At 37.6% G+C, this 17,119-nt stretch overlaps 1 long non-coding RNA gene across 2 annotated transcripts in view; it reads left to right on the forward strand.

The window, feature by feature from the left end:
* Window positions 1-17,119, forward strand: part of LOC140620235 (uncharacterized) — a 99,387-nt gene that overhangs the window by 34,544 nt on the left and 47,724 nt on the right. Inside the window, exon 5 of one of the 2 annotated variants that reach the window (XR_012020022.1) lies at window positions 3,163-3,295. The exons of the other annotated variant lie outside the window; for it this stretch is intronic. This is a non-coding gene — a long non-coding RNA (uncharacterized lncRNA). Of the gene's footprint in view, window positions 1-3,162; window positions 3,296-17,119 lie in introns of those variants that run through there. 2 annotated transcript variants of the gene reach the window in all.

Here is a 17,119-nt window from a genome sequence, read left to right on the forward strand (position 1 = left end):
TTTTATTTATTTATGAGAGACCCAGAGAGAGAGGCAGAGACACAGGCAGAGGGAGAAGCAGGCCCCATGCAGGGAGCCCAACGTGGGACTCGATCCAGGGACTCCAGGACCACACCCTGGGATGAAAGCAGGCACTAAACCGCTGAGCCACCCAGGCATCCCTGTCTATGAGCTTTTGTACTTCCTCCTATTCATGGACCTGATCCTAAACAACCTATCATGGATGTTGAGAACTGAACTTAAGAAAGACCACTGCCTAGGTCACAGACTGCACACTGGGTACTACATATGTGTGACTGGTCTGAAGAACATTGTGGACACAGACTTCATCCTACAAAAAGTAGCTGAAATTGTGGTCTGAACTTAATAGGGTTAATTGCTTGCTAAAACAAATATATCAACATTCTCTATAGAATTTAAGTATGATCCAGTGTCTCATAGTATAATATTCAAAATATCTGGGGTAAAATGCAATTTATTCAGCAAAATATGAATAAGGAAAACCTCATCTCACTTGAGAAAAGATATTCAACAGCTACCAAAACTGAGATGACAAAGATATTGAAATTATTTGGCATAGACATTAAAGCAGCTATTATAAAAAGACTCTAACAGGGATCCCTGGGTGGCGCAGCGGTTTGGCGCCTGCCTTTGGCCCAGGGCGCGATCCTGGAGACCCGGGATCGAATCCCACGTCGGGCTCCCGGTGCATGGAGCCTGCTTCTGTCTCTGCCTCTCTCTCTCTCTCTCTCTCTCTGTGACTATCATTAAAAAAAAATAAATAAATAAATAAAAAAAATAAAAAGACTCTAACAGGTAAGGAGAACCTCATAGAATGAATGAAAGGTAGAAATATTATCAAAGACATACAAGGCACAGGAAGCCTATGGAAATATTTAAATTGAACTAGATAGTAATTGGAATAAAAAATTCCCTGGTTGGGCTCAACAGCCAAATGGAAATGCCCAAAGAAAGAGTCAGTGAACTGAAAAATGTATTTAGAAAGTATCTAACCTGAACAAAATAGAGGAAAAACAATTAAAAATGATAAGGGCCTCAAAGACCTTTAAGACAGTACCAAAGGTCCTGAGAATCATGTCATCACAATCTCAGAAAGAAAGAAGTATGCAATGAAAAACAAACAAAAACAGAAAAACAAAAAAAGAGGCTGGGGAATTCCAAAATTCAGTAAAAGATATAAATCTACAGATTCAAGAAGTCAGTGAGTCCAGAAAAGATAAATACCCATGCCTGGTTATATCATAGGCAAACTGCTGACAATTGAAGATTGAAGACAAGAAAAATACTTTGAAAGAAGCCAGAGAAAAATAGCACATTGTTTATAAGGGGAAATGATAGGAATGACTGTGGATTTCACATTGGGAACCATGAAGTCCAGGAATAAGTGGACTACCATTTGTACTGTGTTAAAGTAACTATCAACCCATAATTCTATATCCAGAGGCAATATGTTTCAGGAATTAAAAGCAAAGACATTCTCAAATGAAGAAAATCTTAGAGAATTTGTTGTTAGGAGATATGGTCTCAAATAATTGTGAAAGTAAGTTTTACAGACAGAAAGGAAATCAACCAAAGTAAATTTGGAACATCAAGAATAGAAAGAAGAGCAACTGAGATGGTAAATGTACAGATTAATATAATTGACTGTTGTTTCCTTTTATGGTGCTTTATTACATGTGTTACAGTTGAGAGCAAAACACCTAAAATTTTCATGTAATCCAATGTACATCCAAAATATGTAATAAAAATGTAAATAAACTGTAATAGGTGGGTAAAGAGAACTCTATAGTGGTTAAGTTTTATATATTTCAGTTGAGGTGCTAAAGAATGATTCCAAACAGACTAAAAAGTTAAAATTATATTGTGATCCCAAGAACAACTGTGAACACAAATATGCAGATATATTTAAGAAGACATTAAGTACACTAAAAAGATTCAAATAACCCAAAAGCAGGTAAGAAGGAATAATGAGGGAATGAAAAACAAAGGAAACAGAGAGTAAGACTTCCAGAATGGTGGACTAAGGATCCCAACAAATCCTTTCTTTAAAACGATATGGAGGGGTACCTGGGTGGCTCAGTGGTTGAGCATCTGCCTTTGGCTCAGATCTTGATCCTGGGGTCCTGGGAATGAGTCCTGCATTGGGCTCCCCTCAGGGAGCCTGCTTCTCCCTCTGCCCAATGTCTCTGCTTGTCTCTCTGTGTCTCTCATGAGTGAATAAATAAAATCTTAAAAAAAAAATCGAAATGGTAAGTCAGATAAGATTACAAAAATCCAGTCACTTAAAGCATCTAAAATTGACCAAAGTCATATAGCAAACTATGAAATATTTTTTCAAGACATTATACTGAACCTCAGTAAGAACAGTGGGGCCTGTGGTATTTTAGGCACCTCTCCTTCCTCCAACTCTGTGGCACAGCAGTGAGGCCAAAGTAATGGGAGGGGCTGACTGCATCTGGAGAAGAATGCTGGCAGTGCCATTATCTGCAATGTTGTCTAAGTAAGTAGAGATGCCAGTGGCAAACAGTCAGGAAAGGCCAGCATCTCAACTAGCCTATGACTTCAATACTAGTTGGGATAGGCAATAGACTAGTGGACTAACTAGAAATTAACAGAAAATCTGGGAACTAAGACAAGCAAACCAAGCCTTGATAAAACCTGGCCTGGAAGGTTGTGGCATATCCAAGTCTATGTGCACACTCAGGAAAGACTGGGAAGGGCCTTAGTGAGCTCCTTGTACATGGTTGGATGTGAGGGCTTGAGAACACAGACAATAAAAAAGGCATATTCTTATAAATTGCCTTAACTTCAATGAAATGTTGAGACAGTTTTTTGGTTAATCTTTATTAAGTTCAGGGGGATCCCCGGGTGGCTCAGTGGTTGAGCACCTGCCTTCAGCCCAGGGCGTGATCCTGGAGTCCCGGGATCGAGTCCCACATCAGGCTCCCTGCATGGAGCCTGCTTCTCCCTCTGCCTGTGTCTCTGCCTCTCTGTGTATCTCTCATAAATAAATAAATAAAATCTTTAAAAAAATTTTTAAAAATAATATTTATTAAATTCATATATTACTCTCTCTGCTTGACCTGAATTGGCCCAACACTGTATCATCTTTTTAGTTAGCTTTTTTTTCTTTTTTTTTAGGTGGTTTTATTAAAGCATGGCCACAGGATTCATGGGTGAAAAGAGCTGCCTCAACAGTATATCATCTTAAAAATCTAGCTTATCCAAAGCTTTTATTTAAAAAAGTAAACGTTTTTAAAATCAAGGAATAATTTCCATTAGTTGGGTAATAAAGCCATCTAATAATCTATGTCATTAATTTTCCTCAGAGTTCTAAGTTACTAACTCCAACAAATAATAAATGATTTCTATAAGGAATAGAAACAGAATAAATAATGACTTAAAAAGAGACGGAAAACAATGTCACATATGACTGTATTAGAGCTTGCGCACAGTATTCACATTTTTGCTGGAAATAGTTGGAGAAATAGAAAACAAGGAATGTTAAATTTGATAACAATAGTAGTCAGGAATTGCAAATATGCAAAATTGCATATTGCTACCAGAAGAGAGTAATCCAGAGGGTGTCACTCAACCACTGTAGGTATCAAAATTTCTACTTTCACCGTGTGGTTGCAGAGAAGCCAATCAATTTGCTAACCTGCCTTGTCATCATCCACTTATTTGTCTATTAGTGGCAAATTTTCTTACCTGAAATGTCCTGTCTCCATCTTTTTCGCATCTTTTTTATTCTGTCCTTATTGGAATTCCTTATGTAACTCTTACTTTTGTGTCTCCACACAGTTGATTGTTTATGATAGGACTTGTTTCAGAAAATGCAATGACTGGCAAGCTACTATCCTAGATGCTCTAGGAGAGGAACAGAGGTAAAGATAGTGACTTTTGAAGACAGAGAGATGAGGGTTTGAAATCCAGCTTCACCATTTATGAGTTATTGGACCTTTGATTTGCCTGAGCTTCATCTATCTTATCCATAAAATTGGGAATAATATCTACTTCACAGGGTTGTGAGAATTAAATAAGTGGATAGGACAATTCTTAATAGATAGTAGTAATGGCATCATAATGAAGTACAGATGATGCATTTCAAGGCTCTCAGATAATGGATGTGTTAAAGTGCTGTTTTGTTTACTAGTTCTTTTGAATTTCTTATGCCTTTCTCCAATGGTAAGATTACTCCTCATTTGTGATTATGCTATGTTTAAATAATTTGCATTTTTACATGTTACTTCCTCCAAGCATGTAGGGTTTAGTGATGAACACACTACCTATGCACCCAATGATTCATAAAGGAAGCAGTCACATCTTACAATAGGCAAAGTCTCTTAAATGCTGAATTGTCTGAGTAACTGATTCAAATCGTGCTTGTGTGTATGAACATGTCCATACATTACCCCCAAATATACAGAAATAACTCGGTATAGTGCATTGAAGCCATGGAGTGTATTTAATGCCCTCCCTTTTTAAACAGACTGATTTTAACCCTACTCACAAAATACCCATACACACAGCAACTACACATCCACACACACACAATGTGAATAATCTTATAATCAGAGGGTAAGAAGATAACTTTGTTTCACAGTACTGTTTCCCTACTTGAAGATAGCACTAGACATGGCTCTACAGCTGTATACAGAAAATGGAATTGAGCCAAGATACACTCAAGTGTGGAAAGTGGTCCAGATGTCACTGCTACTGCTGGAGAAAATTCTCCAGAGGTTGTCATCTGGGCACTACCACTGCCAAAATTGCTGCCTTGGCCACAGCTGTTGGCTTTCTTGCTGGAACATGATGGAGCAAGAAAACATTTGAAAGTCTTGCCAAAATAGTGGGAGGCAGCTACAGAATGAGTACACACTAGTGTAAAAGTCACTGCTCGATTTGCTTTGCCACAAATCTGATATAAAATGGATTTGTCTGTAGATTAATTGTAACACCATGTTTATATGTATAGACTTTGTATTTGTTTATAGGCTGCATTGCAGTATGGAAGGCATAATTTCAAAGCTCATGAAGTCATGATCAACTATTGGTTGGGTTTATTAATGATCTGTTTAACACGATGTTAATCTAGCAGTGTCAGTGTATCTGAAACTGAACTTTGAGACAGATTAGAAAGTGTATTATTTCTCCACACTTCACTAAAATTAATATTTGTTTATAGATAACTTCTTATATTTGTATCTGTGATGGTGCCTAACAAATTGTATTTCTTATAGTAGATTTTCAGTACATGCTATTGGGGTGATGTGACCAACATTTAATTGAACTAAATGGAATTAATCAAATCTTATTAGTTGGTGCTATGAATTAGTTTTTGGTCTTTAATTTTGCCATTCACTTTGGTAATTATTTCTTATTGTCAGTCACTTATAGGATTTTTTCTATGAATATCAATATGCAAAAAAAAATTGAGGCAGAAGTGAAGAAACAGTGTGGTCTAGATACCTTGGAAAATGCACTGCCACACATTCATGTTAGTTTATTTTTTTTGACTCAGTATTTAATGTTTTGCTAAATTAAGAATTATGTAATAGATATCTACTTATACATGAAAATAATAACATTTTTGTCTTAGGATAAATGAGAAAAAATAATATTTTTCCATGGACATGGAGTACTCTACTTCCTGTCATTCATTTATTTATTCAACAAACATGTTTTGAGCAATAACTTTGCTGAAATAGTCTCCTTGAAGATACAAAAAAAAAAAAAATGAGTCTTCCATTCAAAGGGTTCCCAGTGGTATGGAGAATTCATATGTAAGTGTGTGTAAGTTATAATATATACGGTAAAGATTGTGATGGAAATATACATAGGAAATCTGTTTAGAAACAAAGGTCAGGGAAAATAAGTGGGAAGGTGAGATTTGAACACAGTTTTGATAGGAATGTAGAAGGAATCCAGATACAGGGATAAGGGGAACAGAAAGAACAGTCCAGATAAAGGGGGCAGCATACATGAAGTCAGGAAAAAAACATGAAACTGCATATCCAGGTCACTAAGTTTCTTTCTTTCTTTTTTTTAAGATTTTATTTATTCACTAATGAGAACACACAGAGAGAGGCAGAGATAATGGCAGAGGGAGAAGCAGGCCTGTGGGGAGCCTGACACGGGACTAGATCCTAGGACCCCGGGATCATGCCCTGAGGCAAAGGCAGATGCTCAACCACTGAGCCACCCAGGTGTATCGTCACCAATGTTCTTTTGCATAATAGTATTAAGCATGTGTTTTCTTTCTCTTCCCTTCTTTCCTTCCTTCTTTGTTTCATTTGTTCATTCTTTTTGGTAGTATGATGTAGAATTTTAATTCAATCTTAAATAATGAGACTTTGTTCTCGTCCAAATCTTGAAAAAGACAAGGACACAGATTCAGCCTGAACTGCAGGCAGAATTTTCATCTTTCTTGTCTAGTGTTTCTTGTATTTTCGCTTTATCTTTTCAAACTGCAGAATGGCTTTACCATACGGTCAAGATCAAGACCACAGGTGTTCACTCTATTCCATCTCTGAATCTCTGAGTGTTCCCCAGAAGTTCCAACTAAAAAAACATTAGGTAGGGTCATTAATTGGCTCTAGTTGGGCCATATGCCAATATCTAGATATATCTCTGAGGCCAAGCAGGGAAGTAATATGATTGGCTCCATTTCTTACATAGCAAACTTACCCTACCACACCATAATTGGCAATATTTACCACAATTATATGGAATTTAGGAGAAGTTTGCTCTAAAAAGGGGGGAAAAATGATACCCACTACTTGAGGAGGCCAGACTCCTGCTCTGATAAACATATCAAGTATGTATCTGATTCTATGAAGGAGTTTGGAATTTTTCCTTTAGATCATGTGGAATTGTTGAATGATTTTGTTTAGAAGAGTAATTTGTTTGCTTGTTTGTTTTGTTAGGACCTGTCTCAGTTATCCTTGTGGGAAATGATGAGAGAGTCTACATTGACAGTGGCTGTATAAAAATATACATGGAATGTGTTTGAGAAACAGGAAGACAATTTAGCCAAACAGTAATCAATTAAATGGCGGGTAGGTTTGGAAAAGGAGAAGGTGGTATAGGAAAAGAGAGGAACCAAGGTTCCCCTCATTCAGTTACTCACCAATTCAAGTTAATTTTATGTTAAAATGCCTCTTCTATCTATTCCTTCTTTTGAACTCTGTTGTCATTTCATTTAATTTAACCTTCATCATCTCCCCCCGCCCCCCAGAATCTAGAAAATAGTCTTTTCAACAATCTGTGTGCTTCCACTATCTTACCTTTCCAGTATGTTTTCATTCTGTAATTCTTTTTTTTTTTAAAGATTTATATATTTATTCATGAGAGACAGACAGAGGCAGAGACATAGGCAGATGGAGAAGCAGGCTCCTTGCAGGGAGCTAGATGTGGGACTCTCAGGATCATGCCTTGAGCCAGAGGCAGATGCTCAACCAGTGAGCCACCCAGGCATCCCCCATTCTGTAATTCAAGGTATCTTCCTAAAAAAAGGAAAGAACTGAATTTTTGTTGTTTAGATACATTAAGTGCTACTTGGAAACCTAAGGCTGGGAGAAGATCCTAATTTTTCTTAATGCCATACAGATCTGTCATAAAGAGCAAGTCTTCATCCACCCCATGAGTAACTACATCACACTAGAAATTATACACTACAATTGAAGATGAGGTTGTCGGAGGCTTCTCAATACTACCTTCCCGCTTTCTATGCTCTCTCAGCTGGAAGTCCAGAAACGTTTTTCCTATAATCTGTAAGAAGAGGGTCAGGTTTAGAGTCTGAAAATTAGAGACACTAATGTAAGAATTAGAAGGAGGAAGGTGACCGAAGCCTTATTAGAATTCCTCCGGTAGCAGTGAGCAAAACATGGGCTTTATCAGGCACAAAATTGTTGCAATCTCCAGTAGTTTTCTTGCAAACCTTCTGCCTCATATCTGGAACCAGATGTGTCCATTGCCAAAAGTTTCTTGTGGTTCATGTGACCTCACAGCTCCCCAAACATTGGTGGCAAATCTGCGAGCTCTCAGCAGTTTTCTAGAATCTTGAAATGTCATCGATTTTGCTTAAAAAAAAAAAAAAAAATCTCTTCTGTATTCAATCTCCTTCCATTTGAAATATCTAGAATGGTTACTGTCATCCTCACCAAACACAGACTGAGAATTTTATTATCATAAGTGGTTCCATGAAGTCAATTATAAAGATAGAATTCTGGGATTTATTATCCAGCGTGTTTATATTTAAAATCAGGGATGACATCATTGGCAGTGGAGAATGATACGCTGATAGGCCATGTGACGCAGTGACAATACATTTAACTTCAATTAACTGCTACTGTAAAGTGCCCATGGAATACTGTCTGGGAGACCGAGAAGCAAAAGCAATAAAATATTACGGGTGGGAATGAGAACTGGGGTGTAAGCGAGCTGCTGTGACTGTACTAAGGAGTTTCCAGAAGGAAAATTGCAAGTAAATCCAAGCCGACAATCTCAGTTGCAAGCCCGCTTAAAGAAGTAGAGAACTTTTATGTTTGGCCCCATAAAAAATTTTGAAGTTTTCTAGCCACAGGGCAAATATATTCAAGAGACACACCTAAAATTTGATCCTGCATATTTTGAATGACAGTACAATTTCAAGATTAACATCTACAGTTTTGTGGTTAAAGGTTTTTAGTGAATTTTAATCAGTTGGAATATTTCCATCCCCTCCTTTCTATAGTCCAATGGACATCTCTTGTCAGGAAAATCAAGTTTTCTTCCCCTGTCAGAAGAAATCTGCCTACCTTATCTTAGTTATTCCAAGTCCCTTTAGCACTCACCTCCTCCATCCAGTCAGACCTCAAATCCATGTTTTACTAGCTCTTATTTGCATTAGTATTGAACAATTATTGCTTTAAATCTTAAAAAAAAAAACCCAGCCTTTTCAGCAATTAAGAGATAACTGCATATAAGGAATATCTTTGACAGTGTATATTTATTTAATGCAGAAATTATTCTGTGATCCTCCGAACACTCACGTTGCTATGTTCATGCTCTCCCTTTTAAAATTGAAGCATAGAGGTGCCTGGGTGGCTCAGTCGGTTGAGCATCTGCCTTCAGCTTAGGCTGCGATCTGGAGGTCCTGGGGTGGACCCCCCCCCCCGCCACCTAGGGCTCTCTGCTCTGCTGGAAACCTGCTTCTCCCTCTCCCTCTAGCATTCCTGCTCCCACTTGTGCTCTCTGGCTTTCCTTGGCTCTGTCAAATAAATAAATAAATAATCTTAAAATTGAAGTATAGTTAACATATGCAGTTACACTAGTTTCAGGTGTATTTTTAAATACTACATTCTCAGTGTAAAGACACTGACAACAATATAACAAAGATTACGTTTTTTTAAGCATCCAGTAAGCCACTACAGATTAGTCGTATTATCACCTTTTAATTTCACAGTAGCACTGCAAGGGAGGTAATATTAGTATTCTCAGTTTTAATATGTGTAAACTGAGATTTACATGGATCAAGTCACCTTGCTAACAAATGGAAGATCAAGGATACGAATTCATGATGATCTAGATATCATTCCATTTGCCATGCTCCTAATGAGAATAAACAAGGAAGAGAATGAAGTTACTTTTAGGATCTCATAAAGAAAAAAAATTGCATATTTTATTTATTTAATTCATTATTTACATTTTCATATTTTGTGAAGGGTTAGCATCACCCAAGACACAAGTTCAAATTTGCAACTTTGAAATATGGTCCTCTGATGACTGGTGCCAGTATTTTGAGCTTCAGCATCTTGAGAATCTGCAGGAGAGTAATGTGCTTAATTTTCTACAGAATAAACAGGCTTCTTTGGTCAATCAACATAAAGACTGAAATTTGCAAATTTCTCATAGGTTAGATTTAACATGCACCCTCTTCTTATTATAGAAATGCAAAAAGGATGTGACTGAAATTTTTGCTTTTACAGGTCCTGCCTGTGGTATGCAGAAATTCTATGTGGCAATGGTACCATTTCAGTTGTGAACTCCCATGCTTTGAAATTTTAGACTCAAGTATATCTTTTGGTGCCTCGGTTAGAAATCTGAAACCCTCATTATTTCTGCATTTGTTAAACTATGTCTTTTGTTCCACTTGCAGACCAAGTAGTCAGCTTTGATAAAACTTGATCTACATTCAGAGATCTGCTCTGATCTTGGATTTCTAAATGGTTCATCCTAGGGCACCCTAGAATGTTTGAGAAGATACTTTTAACTGGTTTCCTTTTTTTTTTTTCCCTTTTAGCTTGGCTGTTTTCATTTACATACCTGAAACTATTGAATTTTGCATCTGTTCTGTCTTTTTCTAGGACTGAAAAGGTTTTGTGGCTTTCCTTTTATAAAAACTTTACATTATATATATTTTGCAAGGTTTTCGTGAATCAATGCTCTTATTTTAAATAGAAATTTTACTTAACAACATCATATATACACATATGCGTGTGTGTGTTTTTTATAAAGAGAATTTTCTGGTATTACTAGTTTTTCAAAGACTTTCATACTCTTCTCTGGATCACAGGTAATTAATTCACATTACACTGTGGTGATCTAAATTTATTTATGTTATTTGGAGTAATGAAAGTATTGGCACACGTTTTCTGCCTTAAAGCAGAAGTATTGGATATATTCTACTTATAGCTGCTCAAAATGTTATTGTTAAGATCAGAAATTTAAAGGTAATGCTTCCATATTTTTTTTACTCTGAAAATATATTTATCAAAAGATATAGCCTGATTCCTGCAGTAAAGGATCTTAAAAAGACAGTTTATTCTAAAGTTTTATACATAAACAATTTATAGGGCCAAAAAAAACCTTAAACAAACTATAATGTTATTTTTGTATTTTCAAACTACTTTCTCCATCTCAACTTTTAATTTATTAGGATTCATGAGATTAAATTATTGATGCTAAACAGTGCCCTTCTTTCTTTCTTTCTCTCCCCCCTCCACGCTATACTTACTTCATTCCTCTGCAATAATCTTCATTCCATTATTCTTTTCTTATGCAAGATCTGTATTTATATAATAAACCCAAAAATCTCTCTCCTTTCTTTGCTTCTCCGCCAACAACCACCCAACCCCCCCACTCACTTTCATCACTAATTCCATTTTGTCTTGTATCTTGGAGAACTCAAGCCAATATGAATGGTAACTAGAGTAGTTCAAGACAACTGGTGGCAATGAGTATCTGAGATCAATTCACTCTCTACCATGCTGGTGAAAAGTACATCTTGCTGAGTGGTAATTGGGCCATAGACTATTTTTAACACAAGATGGCCACCCAGTTAAATACAGATTTTCCTGTTTAAGACCTGGGAAAATATCCGATTGGAGGGACATATCCTTGAAGTTGTGATTGATTTAGGAATTTGTAATATATGATGGGAGCAATACTTATAAATAGAGCAGAATTGCTTGCTGGTTGCTGTTAATCTGTATTGACTACTTACAGAGGAATAAGGAGAAACCAAGGGCAATTAGCAAGGAGTAAAAGACTATTTCAGCAATCTACAAAAATATGTTTATTTCTCACAGTAAAAGCTGGGCAATAGACCAAAGATCTGAGATAGAGGAAATCAGGAGACATTTGAATCTCCCCAGGGAAGACCTGAACACCTTTGAACCTGAAAGTAGGGATGGTAACTTCTGGAGGTATACCTCTGAAGTGGCTCTGCAGATTCCTGAACCCTCTAAATTTATAAAGAGATCTCATTTTTTTTTCCTCAAGAACTAGCACTTGTCCTGTTCTGGAAGATGCTGCAAACACCTCTACTCCACAGGGCAACATTTGGCATTTCAGTAGCTTCCTCTGCTTCCTTTCCTGACTCAAAGGTGCCAATTACAGTTAACTTGCTTGGGGATATGCAGGGTCTGATAAAAATGAAAAGAGATCATATACTGGAGAGATTTCAAAAATTAGCTAGAAGGTACCAGTAAGAGTTAAGAAAAAAAACTCTAGAATTGGACTTTAGTGGTGCTTGATATTTACTGCCAGAGAAGCCTCTAGAGGCATGGAAAGAGTGATGGCCAATGCTGAACCTTTGATATGGCTCTGTTCCTATAAAAATGCAACAGGCTGCTGTTGACTGCAAACAATCCCTCACATCCCCAGAGGGCCAGCTGTCCATTCTCACAGGGACAGGTACTTTAAGTATGAATTTTACTTTCCTGCCCTTAGAGTCCCAGCACAACTACCCAGCATAATTATTCAATGTCAACACCATACAACATACCATCTGCCCAGAAGACTCCCTTGACTGTGAAGGAGGTACAGATTGGATCCATGACTCGAACCCACTGGTCACATCACATAGTACACTAGCCAGATGTATCTGGCTTCAGAGAGTAGTTGAGTAGCCTTTTAAAGGCACTAACAAATCACTAGCTTGGAGGCAACCTCTGAAAGATCAGGATACTATCCTCCATGATGTAGTATATACATTAAATCAGAGTGTATACTTCATATGAGACACGTCCCCAGTAATGCCAGGGGATGACCAACAGGTGTGAAGAGAAGTCACTGTCATGGTAGGGATAATCAATCTTGATCAGCAGAAACAATTAGGACTGTTTCTACAAAATGCAATCAAGAAGGAACCAGTGTGAAACCCAGAGGATATACTTGAGATGATATACTCCCTGGCTCCATTGTTAATAGTGAACAAACATGCTTAGGAGAAGTGGCCTGACACCTGTATAATTGACAAGAACTCAGAACTCTAGAATGAGTGTTTGAGTCACACTGCCTAGACCTTTTGAAGTGATCGTGGGAAACAAGCCTCCATGAGTATTTTCATCTTTTTGCAAAGTCAGAGCTTTCTGAGTAAACACTACTAGAAATCTATATAAAGGGTAATTGGATGGCAGGTATGCCTTGGAATTTAGAGATTGTGCATTGCTCAAACACCGTTTGCTTGCATTCTAATCTAATAATTCTGGAGGCCCCTTTCTTCTCTCCCCCAGAGCCACTTGATTACAGTCCAGAGTAGCATAGACAGGATTGTTTACACAGCAAAGTGCAAGTCTCTTATCTCTCTCCCTCTCTTCCTCCCATCACCCAAAGGGGTGAACCAACAAATATGCCAGCCAAGCTGTGTTATCTCCAAGTCTTATAATTTAAAAGTTCCTTTCCAGCAGCACAACTTCAGCACATTCAAGTAACATCTGGCCCATCTTATCAGGTAGGGAGTATTTAGAATTGATACTAGAGATGGGCAAGGACAAGTACCAGCTGTGGCTCTGAGACCATTTGTAGAGAGAGGGGCTATTGTTTACCTCATAGCCTCCCAGTTTTTGAAATTATTAATTTATTTTGATTTATTTATGTGTGAAAGAGAGAGAGTGAGGGAAGGAACCGAGGGAAAGGGACAAGCAGACTCTATGCTGAGCGCCAAGCCCAATGTGGGGCTCGATCTCAGGACCCTGAGATCATGACCTGAGCTGAAACCGAGAATTGGATGCTTTCCTGACAGAGCCACCCAGGCACCCCTGATTTTTCACTTTGAAGGTTCTCTTCAGGAAGATAAGCCCATAGGAGCTATGGAAGAACTGTTCCCCTAAATATCATTCAGAAGTAAATGTGTGTATCACAAAGGATGGAGTGGGGTAGCTTTGAAAACATGATCCTCAGATCTCCTACTAGAAAGAGTGAAATTGGCTGGTGGCTCCAGCTACTGCCTCACTTTCTGCAGGTTGCTCTCAGCCCAGGACAGAGCCTGCTGCGGACAGCAGAGCAAGCCATTCCTGTGGAATGGAAGATTGCTCCAACAGGTGACTTTGGCTGAAGGTAGGCCCATTGGCCTCGACAAACTTTTCTTGGAACTGTGATGTAGTCTGAGACTTTTCTATGCAATCTTCCTTTCATTTCTCTCTTTCTATGGGTATCAGATTCGAATCATAATCTGAAGGTTCTCCTTACCTTTTCATGCTAATTAATTAATAGCCTGTAAGTCTAATCCTGTCTTGCCATCTATTTTCCATGGACCCAGAATAACTAAGTACAAAGTTATGGAGCCACTTAAAGGAATTCAACATGATCATGTCTTATGCACATAATGTGCACTTAGGAAATATTTCTTAAATATTTCTTAAGTGAATGCTTGTTGGAATGTGCATGAGGATAAAGACTAGCAGCCATCATTTACTTCTGCTTGCTGTGTTACATACATTTATTTTGTGTTCTGAGTGAATGCAACCCTCTATTAACCTGTATGGACAGAGGCAGGAAAGAAAGGACTCTTCCTTTTAAGAGTGAATGAAAACAGCAATTGATATAGATGGGTATTGAGGGTTGTATCCCATGAAGGGACAAAAGGAGGTTGTCCCATGCTGACAACCTTTTGTCACTTAGTAACATGATGCAGAAACATTTCCCTGTCAAATAAATGTACATGTCAGCATAGCATTGTCAATCAAGCTGGCTTTTTAAATTTTTTTTTTTAAAGTATAAAGGATTCTATCTCTGATTTGGTCTAGAAAGAAAAGGAGAAAGAAGGAAAGAAGGCCAAAACCAAAAAACAAAAAACAAAGCAAGTCAAGCATAGCATTCTTACTAAGGAGTTGGCAGTGGCTGTTTAATATTACTGTGGGATAAGTTATTATTTGGGAGCTAGTAATCTACTCTGGGAATTGGTCATAGATACATATACACTCACACCATACTTTGTACTGCTATTTACACTAAGTTGTTGATTAGTGCTTCTAAAATGATCTCAATATTGGATACTCATTTGTGTCACTTGGGGTGTTTTTAATTATTTATTTTTATTTTAAAAAATATTTTATTTTATTTATTTTTGAGAGAGAGAGAGAGATCATGAGTAGAGGGGAGGGGTAGAGGGAGAAGCAAACTCCCTACTGATGAGGGATCTCAATGCGGGAATCTATCCCAGGACTCTGGAATCATGACCTGAGCCGAAGGCAGACGCTTAACTGACTGAGCCTCCCAAGTGTCCCAAGTGGGGAGTTTTTAGAAATACTTATGGCTGGACCACACCTCTGAAGACTCTGACTAAATTGGATTGTGTGGAGTCTATGAGAACAACTGGTAAAGTGTAAAAAAGAGAGAGAGACAGAAAGAGGGAGAGAGAAAGGACTGGTTATTACTTCTATTTTCTAGGTCAATGGAAGTTATGTGTCCATCTGAACTGTTTACAGAGGTGACAGCAGCAATAATATTGCACTGGGAAGGGGTTGGCGGCATTTTCTTGTCCTGTTATTTGTTGATTGACTAGATCACATTACACTTTAATCTCAATCTAAAGACCCATGACATATTCTTTAATGGATTATTCAAATCCTCAGTGTCCATCCCACTGTAATTTGGCTAGAGTCTTCTGGCCTAGATTCACAAGAGTTACATGTTTACAAATTATGGTTTTATTCATATCCTTTTAAACAATGTTTTACGTAATTATTAATTTTATTTATACTTTTTTAAAGCCTTCTTTTTAAAAGGAAGAATATATTGCATTGTATCAAAAGACATTTACAGAAATAAACCTGACCAAATAGTAAGTCGATACTTGGGGATTAGACCACAGGGCCCTTTGCTCCCCATTCTGCTGCTTAACTCACTGAGGCATGCTGCTAGTCTATAGCTTTGATGCCAGCCACAGACTCTGGATTAATCCTTAGCCTTAATGCCTTAAGACTTAGTGAGCTGCAACATACCAATTCCCACATGTCCTGTTTCCCTTAGTGATGGGTTCGTTTTCGCTTCATCATTTCTGCAAGTATCATAAGTGTCAAATGGGTCGATAAAAGCATCAACTTTAGGACAGTTCATGTCTTGTTGGTCAGCTAGTGCCCACATGCTGAGAATCAAGTGGTGTAACATTCCATGAATGTTCCTAAGACATAAGGATTAGGCTGCATTGACACGTTTCACAGATGGGGCAAAACAATAATTTCTAATCTGCTACATTCCATTGTTGGTTTGCTCATTCATTTCATAGAGACTTCTGGTAACAATTAATACAGCCATAAAAAAAGGGAAAATAACAGGGGAAAACATGCACATAAATTGAAAGCAGATATCTGAATGCTGCTGTCCCGCAAATTTAGATCAACCACACGTCTGCCTGGAAACTTGTAAATAGCATTCATAAGTGATGTTATCATATAAAGTGTGGTGGAGAAATCACAATGGAGCCTATTTGTACATTCTGGAATTAATATCTATGTGCAGATAATTAAGAGAACAATAAAAATACACGAAATGAATGCACACAGGGGAAGGTAGGAACTGAACATGATCCAAATATGTCATATTGTGGAAACCTTGGGGAAATAAAGCTTTATGGGATGCTGGCAGACAGCATTGCTGCTGGAACCAGGATTTTGAAGTCTTGCAGTTTGGAAATGATGCTTTCAGCTAATAAGGATGTGTGGGTGGAATTAAACTCACCACTCCCACTATTGTAGTCAGAATTATGTGCCTAATTCCCATGCACTGTGCTGGAAATAATTCTTACAATCTCTCATGTGAGAATGCTTTCAAACAAAGCCATAATAGCATCAAGATAAAGCTTCTTGGCTATTGCTTATGTGCACATCCTCTTGACGTTATAAAGGTTCAGGTATGCACACAAGCATCAGAGATACTCCAGTATGTTCTGAGAGAACAAACCTCAATTTTAATTTTTGAGCCAATGAAAATCCTTTTGAAAAGACTACAGGTTATTAAAAGGCAATGCCACTAAATTAAGCAGCACCTTCATAATCGAGTACTTCCTAGTTTTAGGAATACATGATGAAAGAATATATGCAAAATATAGATAGGAGACAAAATATGGTCTAAGTGACTTAAATGTTTTGTTTATTTATCTCACGATATAATGCAGAAGGCTTTGGGAAAAAGAATGTCTCCTATTTGAGGCATGGTTAGGTGCACATGCAGCTTTTTCTACACAATTCAGTGCGCTTTGATTTATAATAGACTAGATTTCAAAATCAATACGTTTATACTATCAATTGTGTGTGTGTGAGTGAGTGAGTGAAAGAAAAAAGGAGTTCAGAGTTGTTTTAAAAGTCTTTGGTATTTTATCACAAAAAAGTTC

This window comes from Canis lupus, chromosome 28 (assembly GCF_048164855.1).
Source record: "Canis lupus baileyi chromosome 28, mCanLup2.hap1, whole genome shotgun sequence".
NCBI lineage: Eukaryota > Metazoa > Chordata > Mammalia > Carnivora > Canidae > Canis > Canis lupus.